The 12,649-nt window shown below is 47.8% G+C and overlaps 1 pseudogene; it reads right to left on the bottom strand.

Moving 5' to 3' along the window:
• The window catches only part of LOC130143509 (ankyrin repeat domain-containing protein 26-like), a 69,283-nt pseudogene extending 58,061 nt beyond the window's left edge, over positions 1-11,222 (bottom strand).
• Positions 11,223-12,649: the final 1,427 nt, after the last annotated feature.

The raw sequence follows: 12,649 nt of genomic DNA, 5'->3' as shown, positions 1-12,649 counted from the left end.
ACAAGCCAGGGACTGCCAGGTAGCAGCGTACAATCCCCTCCCTCAGTCTCCTGGCTACGCTGCTCTTCATACCGCCCAGGACACCGTTAACCCTCTCAGCCGGCAGGGCACCCTGCTGGCTCATTCTCAGCTCACTTTCTGCCAAGACCCTCTGGCTATTCCCAGCAAAGCAGCTCTCCAGCCAGGCAGCTCCAGCACGTGCTGTAGCAAATGGTTGTTCCTTTCCATGTGCAGGACTTGGCATCTGCCCTTGCTGAATTCTGTTAAGACAGGCCTGACAGCCCATTTACCCAGCTTGTCAAGATCCCTCTGAACGGCAGCGTGGCCCAGATGCACATGTTGCAAACTCAACCATAGCGCACTCTAGCACACCACTGATGCACTAAAGAAACCTGAACTCTAGGAATCCAGCCTGAAGAGTGCGAAAACCTCTCAATTATCAACAACTAAGATGAAATAAAAGGCCTCTTCAATTCCCAGGACAGAAAGGAAAAAAACAAATAGAGCCTCCACATCGTATCTATTTCAGCACTCCTCAAGTCCTCGATAATTAGTTCTCGTTAACTATCATCACAAAACGAAGTTGCTTATAAATAGGAGATTGGTAGCCTTCTATAAAGTTGTATGATGACAGCCAAACCGAGGTCTTAGACAAAATCATTAAAAGGAAAAGAAAACAAAGGGCATATCATGTTGAGTAAGTTATCTGAACTTTTGCTTTCCATGCATAGTAACTTCAAGCAATGATCAAAACCAGTTCCCATTCTCCTTTAAAAAGCAAGAGAGAAAGTTTATGAGATAGTTTTCAGACAGATCTTGATGCCCTACCGTAGAAGTGGGATCTAGAAAAGTAGTATCTAGGGATCACTTGTTTCTACTTTAATTGAAGTCCATTTTCATTTTGGAGTAACAGAAGAGCTTTTTTTTTAAATAATATTATTTACTATCACTAATGACACAAAGCAATCACTCAATTCAGTAATAAAGGACCTGTGCAAAACATGCCAACAAAAAGCACCCCAAGCCTGCTCTCAAACCTAATTTATAAAACCAAAACCATCAGAATAGAGACCTCCAAGATAATAAACATCACAGGTGTGTTAGTATTTGTACATCACGCAACATGTTTCACAGTTGAAATGCTACTGTATAGAATACCTTTCTTTGGTTTTCCTGTTCTTGATGTCTGGCTAGGAGATTGTGGCATTCCTATATCCATTTAGGGAAAGCCATGTCAAGGACAGACCAAACAAGGACACCAGAATAAATGTGAATTCCCAGAAATGCAGAAAACCTAACCAGTACATTAACAAAGCTGTAGCAATGGGAGAATGTACTGTGACCATCAGCCTACTCTACAGTTACAAGAAGTAGAAGCCAAACCTATCACAACCTACAGAACTCTACTCTTAAGGGACAGTGTCAAACAGTGTAACTTCATTTACTTGCTCCATTGTAGAATACCTATATTCCAATATTTTGAAACACCGAAACAGATTCGTAGCAGTTTACTGTCCTGCCAACTTTGCATTTCTCTCAGCTTGACTAGTCCTTGCCCAGCACTGACTACCAATGCAATTCCTTCGTATTTGTAGAGTGTTTTATACATACAGCACACTTAAAATCCCTCCGTCTAAGCATCCCAAAAATCTGTAGGTGCCAACAAACTTTGGAGATATGCTAGCCAGTTGTGTCAGCTGGCGCCTGATGCAGACACAGCCCCCTCCTACCTCAGTTTGAGGTAAAAGCCCTGCATATATTGATTTGACCATGCTGAACTGTTCACAGAGAGAAGCTACGCCACCAGCCAGAACGCAGGCATGACAAGCAGTCAGAGTGAATACCCTGTTCCCCCAGGGCTATAGGGCAGGCCACAACTGGACCAGAACGGGTGCACTGACTGCTGTGAGTGTCATGCATGTGTGCTTGTGTGTGTACGCGTGTCTATGTTGTGGAACAGAAGCTTTAGAATACAAATCACCATCTGCCTGCTCTACCCATCCTACTTAGTAAGAATGGTGTGGTTCTGTTATTGCAGCTACCCAACACCAAACGTCTGTGTGACAAGGCCATAACATTTGCCTCAGAGCAACAGGGAGTCCTGCTTATATTGATGTTACCACAAATACATGGAATGGACGTGGCAAGAGGACTCCTATCAAAAACACACACGTAAGAGTGAAAAAAAGGACCTCAAGATTGTTTCTCATTCCTTCTCCATTTCTCAATTTTCTTAAAAGGTGATACAGCAGATATAAAGCACACTGAAGCACTCGTTTCTTTTCCAAGAGCTCTATGACGAAAAACCAATGGTTTCTGTAGGAACAATACACCAATACGCAGTGCAGCAGCTAAAAAAAGCTGCCACTGAAGACATACTAGAAATCTGAACCCTCGCTTTTAGAAAAAATGCATAATTACTTTTTGCCAAAGAAATTTCAACTTCAAATCTGAAAAGTCTGTCATTCGATATGCTAGAGGTGGAAGCCATTCATTTGGAGGTTTTTGCAAGTCTGTCTGTAATCAACAAAAAGGTTCGTGTTCTGACAAAAAGTATACACTCAAATAAGCATGAGCCAACTTCTTAAATATACCGACTTGCTCACTAGAGGCGAGTATTTTGAACAATGTTCAACAAGTGCAAAAGTAGCAAAAGGAGGAAGGACTACATTGAAGATCCCAGAAAAATAGGAATGAAGAGCAAGATTAAAACAAAGAATTCAAAGTGGGTATTCCTCCGTTGTCTCAAGATCAGTCTAGCTTCTCCTCTAACAGGGGCTTCAAAGCTTTTACTGCAGCCTGTCAAAGGGACTCAGGATGCAGGACCTGTGCTTTGTGGGTGCAAGCAAGAGACCGCAGAATCAATGCCACCAAGTGTTCCCTGCATGCTACTAATCCCTCTCACTCAACAGGCCGGGGTCATTTTCCAGGAGACTGAGCACAAGGAGAAAAAGATTCGTACTACTCAAGAAAAACAAGCCCTACTATGAACAGTTTGAGAACACACCACACTTTCTCTTCCCAAGTCCTTAACCCACATAAATATGCTCTTCACACTTACTATGCCTCTTCAAGTGAGGATTTCCCATAACATTGTGGACTTATGCTAGTAGTATTACTGTCTTCAAGGAACCAAGCAAATCACTTGGTTCAAGAACCCCTATTTCCCTGAGGGCATATCAATTTTGGAATCACACAACAGTATTATTCTTCAAGCCACATATTTTAAAATAACCCGGGCCTGTCAGTCATCACAATGCGGTACCACAGCAATTATCTATGTGCACAGGAGGCAGCCACAGAGTGCTGTTTGGGTAAAAGCAACATTTTGTTGATTAAACTACCTGTACCAAGCCCTTTCCAAAAATAAAATAAAATATAAAAACCTCCGCATCTTCCTTCAGTCTATCAAGAAACTTTACACATCGCTGACTAGATCAAAATAACTAGTCCTAAGTCAAAGGAACAAAGTTTGGCTCTAAATTAAATTCCCCTATCTGGGAAAAGTGAACTCGGAAAAATAGCCCATGTTTTGCTCATATTTCACGACATATTTAAAAAAGGAGTAATAAACTGTGTTTGAACGCTGTCTGCTGCCCATTTGCCACAAAGTTCTGATGTAACACCCTTAAAAAAACCAGAAAGGATAGAACTTCCCACTGTAGGGCCTGAGATGTAAAGTACAAGAAGTTCGATCTATATTAAAAGATTAGTTTTCTAAGATTCCTCTAGGGCTATATGAGCTCATAAGCATAGACTGGATCTTAAAAATTAAGGAGTTGTTTGTTTGGTTTTTTTAATTTAAAATGAACTCACTGAAGGAGCTAATTTTTTGATAACAAGGCAATTCAATTTTTTTTCTGGATCACAAGTTAATATGGACTTTTTAACGTTTATTTCATAAAATTACTGGAAGTAGAAGTGTTATTTATTTTTACTGGAATCAAACTATGTCCATGAAGATACAGTACACACAGAAGTTGCATTATTGTTTCTAACCAAGTGACTTTTCCAAGACGATTTTTCCTAAGTATGTCTCTACAGCACCTACACAGAAACAACCGTAACTGATGCTGAGAAATAAGACAACTCACTAAAAGCAGCTTAGTGCAGGTGAAACTATTAATATTAAAACACCACTGCACAAACTCAGTGGAAATCAACAAGACATGTACAGTCCTGCTAACTCATCTGTTGCTTCCCAACCACAGGAAGATGAACAACTACTCAGGATGAACCTTTTGCAATTTGTTTTCACAATCTGAATGGCCATCTACAGGTACAAGTACACACCCCAAACCCAAAACCACTCACCTAGTTCCTTCCCTGTCCCCCTTCTCTCTCGGTATGAAAACCTAGACAGATGGGCAATCTGGCAGGCAGAACGCAACAACCCCGTACGTGGGCCCGTAGCACACAAACCGCAGCTGTCCTCACCCCTGACAAGAAGCACCTCCAACCAGCAACAAGTCAGCATATTCACAAAGCTTCTTGTGCTACTCCACCTGATGCCTCCCCTAAAGTCAACGGCGAACACAGCGAGCGCTGACAACACAAACCCCCTAAAGAAAAGGCCACAGTGATTTTCCTCGTGAGCTCCTGCGTGATTAAAGATCCTACCTCCTCTGTCCACAGCAGGTGCACCCAACGTCAAGCCAGCAGCTCTGGCCCGGTGAGGAATGCCAGGTACTGTGTCGCCTTGTGCACCACCTTCGTCTCTGTCTCCCCGGAATGCGTATGCCACCAGTTGTGTACAAAGACTATATAGGGAAAGAGAAGAAACGTATTTGGTAAAAACAACCACATACTTGCTTATACAGTTTAATAGAACAGTTAACAGCCACTTATCCACCCTACACGTATTCATAGCCGTAGGAATTCATATACTTGTATGCATTCACTGAGAGTAATACACACAGAACTTACTGCACGGCTACTACCTACTTCAATATTCACTACAGTCACGTTCACTCTAGAGGTGCATATCCACACCTATGAAGCTATTAGCTCCAGCTCGGCACAGTATTTTCAGCCTAGCTGTTAAGCACACATAACCACCTTAGAGAAGGGATACGCACAGGTACAAAGCTATCCATAAGAGGGGTGAAACTGCTTAAGATTTTAACAAAAGGGATATGTTAGATCTCTGAAAGAAAAGGCTGGTAGTTCCTGCTCATTGTAGTGGAAGTCAGTAAGGACAATGGTGCTGGTCTGAGGAGAGGACTGACATGCATTTCAGTTTGCCACATTCTACCTCTGGGTAACTGTAGGATGCAGACATGTTTTAGAGTTTGTATTGGGCAGGTGCAAGTTTAGCATCAAAACTTGACATCTAACAGACAATTCGGGGCGGAAATTTTCTTCAACATCCAGATTAATAGTAGACACAGGGAACAATACGTATCAGAAGACGTCACCGAGCACTGTCTGTCCTGAAGCTTTCAACACACCATTAAACCTTGCTGCTATTACCAAAAACATTCAAAAGCCACACTGACAACTGACAACCTATTCTAACAATAAAGTCAAAAATTTACCTAGAATATCCATGAGTAACAGCATAATCCTCAGCTGTCCATCCGTTACTGTCTTTATGGAAAAGATCAGCACCATATCGAAGAAGAGCTTTTATTAAATTAAGCTGTCCACCAGATGCTGCAGTCATAAGTGGGGTTCTGAAACACCAAAAATATGTTATGAAGTAGATCATTTGACACAGACACTGTAATTATTTTTATTCCTGTTTGCTCTCAAAAACTACTTTCCTCATTACTGAATGAGCAAAAGAAAAAGCAGTTTTCATTAAATATTAAGAGCAACCATAAAATGCAAGAGGGAGTCAAAACAAGCAAACGTTCAATCTTCAGACAAAGCTTCCACATAGACAACACTCACGTACAAACTACGCCACTATGCAGGAGATGTTTTTTCAAATTGAGGCAGTGCTGCTGAGCTAACAGCATGTTTCCTGCCAGAAGGGCCACCACAGACAATGCCTTCTTGTAACCCTCAACGAGGAAAGCACCCACTGAGGTATGACAACAGCCAAGCGCAGATGTGCTTTCACAAGTCACACAGAAATAGCTGCTATGTGGCTCCCCGGGTTTTTTCAGAGCTCACTCTCATGCCTCTGATTAATCCAACCTAAAGAATACTAAAGAGACCCATGCAGAGTTTTGACAAACCACTCACCTTTCACAGTGATCTCGAGCATGCACATCAGCTCCTCTCTGCAGAAGAAACTCTGCTATATCTTCATGACGTTCAGAGATAGCAAGAATAAGCGGAGTGTTTCCCTCCTGAGAGGACAGATAAATACATTTAAAAATAAAAGAAAAAAAACCCTACAAGAGAAATACTAGTACAACTTTTTGAAAGAACTTCTTCAACAAATACAAAAATTTACCTTATTCCGAGCATCAATATTGGCATTATGCTCAAGTAACAGCCCCGCTACGGTTGTATTAGGAGATCGGACAGCAAGGTGAAGGGCAGTGTTGCCGTCAGCATCCGCCAGATGGGGGTTGGCACCGTGCTCTAGCAGAATAGCTACACATTCTTCTTGCTGGCACTGTACAGCCTGGGAACAACACGCAAAAAAGGAAGAACTGCCAGCACTCTGTTACAATTGCCCCAGCTTCCCAATGCTGGAAAATAAGAGCACCTTCAAAGCTGAGCTAACATATGCCTATTCCACGCTGATTACAACATGCATGCTTCTACACAGAGCTGTGTAAAGAATCCTTCCAGCCACCTCTCATCTAATGCACAGTTGACAAGCATAACATATTCCACATACCTTCATCAGTGGTGATCTGTTGTCACTGTCAGTAAGGTTTAGTTTACACTTGTTTTCTATGAGATATGTAACAACATTCACATGGCCATTCGCAGAAGCGAGATGCAGAGGTGTCCTAAAAGTTAAACATATTAAATTAGCACAAACAGACAACTAGAGAAATAATTTCAGGCTGTGGTAAATTGTTATGACCACAAGTTTCACTTTGCACAAAGCAAGCTTAAGAAAAGATTTCTCATTCCGTTACCAGTAACAGCAGTTGCGCACCAAACACCCGAGACTGGCCAGCAAAACCCCTCCGCAGCATCTGCTTAGTAAGCTGCCATTTCCTTCACTCTAGAACTTAATCTGCACAGATTCCTGTGCCCAGGTGGTGGTCACTGCCTCCAGCAGGACTACACCTGTGGCACAGCAAAAAAGACCAAAGCTTGGGAATCTGAGAACTATGGCAAGCAACCCTCTAAGTTCTAGGATTATTCACGTGCCAGAAGTGTCTCAGAGATGTAGATGGGCTTTATATAAAGAGTATTAGCGTTTCCCTGCACTTCGAGGATTTCTGCTTTTTCTCTAGCTTGCTTACTACTGCAACAAAACCAAGTACTCACTTGCACCAAAGTGCCCCCCATTACATGCAGCAAACCAGACAGCAGAACACTGTAAGCCTGAGTACAGGAAAGTAATACCCGACCCTTCAGATACGTGTAACTACGATAGTCATAATAAGCCTACTACAGAGGAAGTCCTCTCCAGGGAGGGAATACTGTGTTTCCATAATACATGACCAGCATAAGAAAATGAAACTCTTTTCTTCAAGTTAAAGCCTTGCCAGAGGAAAAAAAAAACAAACAAAAAACCCCTCCTTCAAACCACAGAACATCTTAGGTCTGATGTCAATTAACCAGCCTACTTATACTGAAAGAAATTGCCCAGAAAGTCCTTGCATGTGTTTCCCCCTAAATCAGAGGCACAAATCAGCACAAGCTTCACTCTGTGCAAAAGCAAAGCACCTGCTGCTCTGCAGGACACCTGTCCCAACAGAGCAGAAGACAAGCTAGAAAACAGCTGGGACCTTCCTCCCTTGAAGGCGATGCAGTAACAATCCCACAGTTCCTCAAGAACTGAGGGGAACACCAGCACTGGTTCTGAACCACATCGCTGCAGGCAGGTCCTTCTCTGTATTTAGGAAAGCTCAACTAGCCTTGCAATTGTTTGGGTACCTTGCTGAGACAGGAGCACAACAGCTCCCTGGCTAAGGGGGAATGGAAAGGGAGAGGTACACAAATGCAGTGGCAGGTGATGCAGAAACACAGTAATCTGTAACTCAGATACTTGCTACAGGGCAGCTGACATCCTCCTCCACTGCAACAAAGATGAGGATGAGAGAAATACAGAAAACTTCAAAGAATTTGTAATGTCTTGCTACAGACAGGGAACAGACTGGAGCACTGACAGAGGAGTAGCTCAAGAGCAACTACCACCACTTTTTGAGAAATTCCCATGGAAACATGCGGGATTCTTCATCTCTGAAGAAACGACTGACTGAGATTATCTGAAAGCTAACCAGAACTGGTTATGAAGGAGTCCACAATCATCTGAAAGCTGCTACTACCAACCACTAGGAAGCATGACAGACGTCAAGTAGTCACTATCAGTTCTGCAAACAGAAAAGCCTTCAGAAAACTTGGACTTGTTGCTGTCCTCCTCAACCAAGCCTCTCAGTCTGTCAACAGGAGACGGCTCTGCTTGGAGCGAGGCCTGCTGTGCTCCACAGAAGATCCGCTTCAGGGAACAGGCTGGCAGAGAACACCAGTGCTCAGGGTTGCCTGTCCCTGCAAGAGGCCTCCAGTAACACCGAAGTTCTTCTGCCACCCAGCCCTGGGGACACTGCCCAGATTCTGTTCCTGCTCCTGCTGCTGCTACGCTGATCACCTACAGAGTAGAAGAGAACTGCTGATGCCTGAGCAGCCACGAAACAACCCCACTGGGAAACAGCAGGCTGGCAGTACACACTTTGAATGGCCCTTGAGCCGACAACCCAGCAGCTACAAGCCAAGCAATGAAAGCGCTGGAGTTCAGTCTGACAGGCAGCTGACAGGGTCAATCTCCCTTAGCGATGAGCTCTGACCCAGGATCCATGACTAGCTGGCATTGTGCCCACAGTGCTTCCAACTACAGAGTTGTGCCCGTCTCTGTCAGTGAGGCTGAAGGTTTTGCTAGACCACCTCTGAAAGCTGCCTGCTCCTAACTGATGCTGTATCAAGCGTACTTTCGGGAGGTCTTATGGGCTACAGGACCCACTTTATGGAAGGAACCTGTTGGTGTGATCCTTGCCATGCTCCTGGTGCAGGATTTTGCTTTTGGAAATCCTGAGCAGCAAACCTGAGATATTCATACAACCAATGCACACATTGTTGCCGTTACTTTGCATTATTTCCTATTCTTCACCTCTATTTCCAATGATACCAAGTCTTCCAACACGAAGCCCTGAAACGCAACTGCATCTGGTGGTCACTCACAACACACATCACACCCACAAGCACTAAGAGGGCACAGGTGGCCTTGCAACCCTCATGGCTGGTACAGAGGGCAGTGGCTGCAGCAAGTAGGCAGGCTCTGGCCACCAAATTGCTCTCAGCCTCGCTTTTCAGCACTGGGCATTATCACGGCAAAACCACCACCGTGCTCATCATAGTATGCTGCCTTTTCTTTCTTCCCTCCCTCTCCCCTCCCCGCCCCCGGCTTGGTTTTTTACAGTTTGTGACTTTATTTGTCCTGTTATAACACTGATAATTGCCTGGCACACAGAAGGAAACCCTTCAGAGGAAAAGAAGCTTTCTAGACAAGATGAACTTGAAACGCAAAAACTAGCGAAATTTCGTACCAGGGTCTGCTAAGAGCTGGTGACTGACTGCTGACTGAATCAGGAAGCAGTAAGAAGAAAAAGAGAGAAACTTTCCGAACTATTTCCATAAATGCCATCGGGCACCTTGACTCTGGCAGCTGAATTATGCACAGAAGTGCACTCAAGCCACCTTAAATGGCATCCCCCACCTGCAGCTGCATAAACAAATACTGGCTGGCAACACTCAGGCACACAGCCCACGTGCTGACTGGCTGCACTCTTCATCGCCTTCCTACAAATCTAGACAGTTTCAGGTGTTTTCAGGGCAATAAGCTAGCTGGCTGGCAAAAGTCCAGTCTTCAGAAAAAGACAGCCCAGGATGCTGAAGTACTCCGATTAAACCAGCATCTCCTCTGAATGTCATGGATGTTTTGACTCAGAGTCTTTTCAGAAAAGGCATTAACAGCTCGACACATCCAAGACCCAAAAACTTCAGCTGATTCCCTTATGCTTACGGTGGATCATGAGGAGCTATGCTGCAGCCCAGGGCTTCTCCCTAAAATATAACTGCCAAGTACTTGCTGTGCTTGACTCAAAAGCACACATCACACCACCTGCCAGAAGCAGCAGCTCCCTCTGCATGGCACTGCCCAGATTTTCCAATCCAAGGCACTAATTAGCTGTACCAAGGCCACAGAGCAAACAGCAAAGTAACTGCCACCTAAGATCAGACTGATGTTGCTTTGGCTGCAACATCACAGTCACAAAAGGCACATCAGGCAACCGTCCACACAGCACCAATACACAGCACATTTACCCTTTCCTAAACGCAGTGCTTACCCTCTTTTACTCCAGCTGAGGCAGTGCAGCTTGCTCAGCTCAACTACTAACCCCGCACGCCGAGGCCTCGGAGGTGCATGCACTCTGCCTTCCAAGCGAGCCTGGAGAATGGCCCTGAGGCTCCTTCTGCAACCCCCCCGGCCAGGCTGCTGCCGGCCCCCTGCCGCTCCTGCGCCCCCAGGCAAGGCAGCACCCCCGGGAACGAGGGCACGGAGGGGGCCGGGGCAAGACGGGGGATGCTCGGCCGACTCCAAGGGCTCCTGGCAGCACAGGCCTGGCTCCCCGCCCAGGCTGAGGCTCCCCGCAGCGATGCTGCCGTTCGCTCCCAGCGCCCTTGAGCTGCCGGCGGCTGCAGCTGCACCTGCGGGTCCCGGCGCTGCCCGCAACCCCCCGCACCCCGCCCCAGCACCGCCCGGCGCTGCTGCCCCCCGCCGCTTACCGCTCCGCCGTGTCCCGCTCGTCGATGCCGCATTTCTTCAGTCTCTGCCGCACCTGACCCAGGTCGCCACGGGCGGCCGCACGGTGCAGCTTGCCCAGCTCCTTCAGCCGGAGCTCGTAGGCACCGGTGGGGAAGGGCTTGGCGGCGCTGCCGGACGCTGCCGGCTGCCCCTTCTTCTTCCTCCAGAACCCGAAAAACCTCTTCATCCCGCGGCAGGGGCGCGGGCACGGTCCCGCCTCAGGGAAGGGACGGCGGGAGGCAGCCGGTGGGCCGGGGCAGGGACGGGGGATCGGGGGGGGCCCCCGGGGCAGGGACGGGGGATCGGGGGGGCCCCCCGGGGCAGGGACGGGGGATCGGGGGGGCCCCCCGGGGCAGGGACGGGGGATCGGGGGGGCCCCCCGGGGCAGGGACGGGGGATCGGGGGGGGCCCCCGGGGCAGGGACGGGGGATCGGGGGGGCCCCCCGGGGCAGGGACGGGGGATCGGGGGGTCGGGGCCCCCGGGGCAGGGACGGGGGGTCGGGGCCCCGGGCAGCGGCCCGGTACGGCTGTCTACGGAGCGAACCACCAGAGGGCGGGAAGCCGAGCGCACAGGCTGCTCCTCAGCGCGGCAGCGGCGGACAGCGCCTCCCTCAGCGGCGAGCGCGGCGGTTAAACGGCCGGCGGGCTCTGCTGGCGGGGGCGGGGTCTGCTCCGGCGCGTGTCCAGCGCGAGTGACGTCACTTCCTGCCCCGCGGTGCCCGGCGGCTCCTGCGCGGTGCCCGGCCGCGGCGCTGCCGAGCGGGGCCGGGGGCAGCGAGAGGCGCGGCGGGTGGCGGCGGCGCTGCGCCCCCCGCAGAGCACTCGGGCCGCTGCCGGGAAGCCCGGGGGGTGCCGGCGTACCGGGCAGCAGCAGCTCCCCGCTGGCCCCGGCGGGGCCCGCGCTGCGAGCACGCTGGGGGGCTCGGGCGAGTCGGTTTTAAAAGCAAATGGCTCAAACTGGGAAGCGCTTGTCGTTCAGGGCAAGGGCATCTCGTCAGGGAGTTATGGCCAAAACAGCTCTGCGAGCAGTTTGCCTCCTAGCTTGTTGAGCAGTCCTGCTTGTGTGCCATCGTTAGCCCTGGGCAAATGGATGCCAAAGGATCAAACAGCAAGGGTTAATATAGCGGGAGGGGGGCTGGGGGGGGCTGTAGGCACCATCTAGTTACCTGCCTTGCCATGACAGGGTCAGAAAGTTACTTTCCAGTAAATGTGGCCGAGCTGGCACTGCCACAAAAGAACACAAACGCGCACTGAGGGTATGGAAACGTGGTCCAGAAATCAAAAGACAGGTCACGCCTTTGGTGTAGATAAGTTGGGAACCATCCTCCTATTCTACTGCTGCGGTGATGCCGCTAGGTAGTTCAGCGTGGTGAAACCTTATTATAAGTACCATAAGGTTTTGGGGTGATGTCACAGTCCAGTATACCCTAGATGGTTTGACTCATGGAACACCTTGGCAGCACACTTCTTCCTATTAGAAACTGTCTCTTGCCAATGAGTTTGTGAAAAACGGAGAGATGGGAAAGAAATCCTCAATCAGAGAGAGGGACACACTTCACTGTGATTAGCAGTGAAAATATTGATGACAACAGGACAGGAATCTGGTACCACTTTTTAGGGAGAAGATTCAGCCCTTTGAAATACCTTCTTTTTCTTCATCGCTAATAATGGTACAGCTCCTAAAACCTTCATTTTGCTTTCTGGAATGAG

The sequence above is a fragment of the Falco biarmicus genome, unplaced genomic scaffold (assembly GCF_023638135.1).
Source record: "Falco biarmicus isolate bFalBia1 unplaced genomic scaffold, bFalBia1.pri scaffold_36, whole genome shotgun sequence".
Classification (NCBI taxonomy): Eukaryota; Metazoa; Chordata; class Aves; order Falconiformes; family Falconidae; genus Falco; species Falco biarmicus.
The sequence above is the reverse complement of the archived record's forward strand: the minus strand, read 5'-3'. Positions and strand labels throughout refer to the sequence as shown.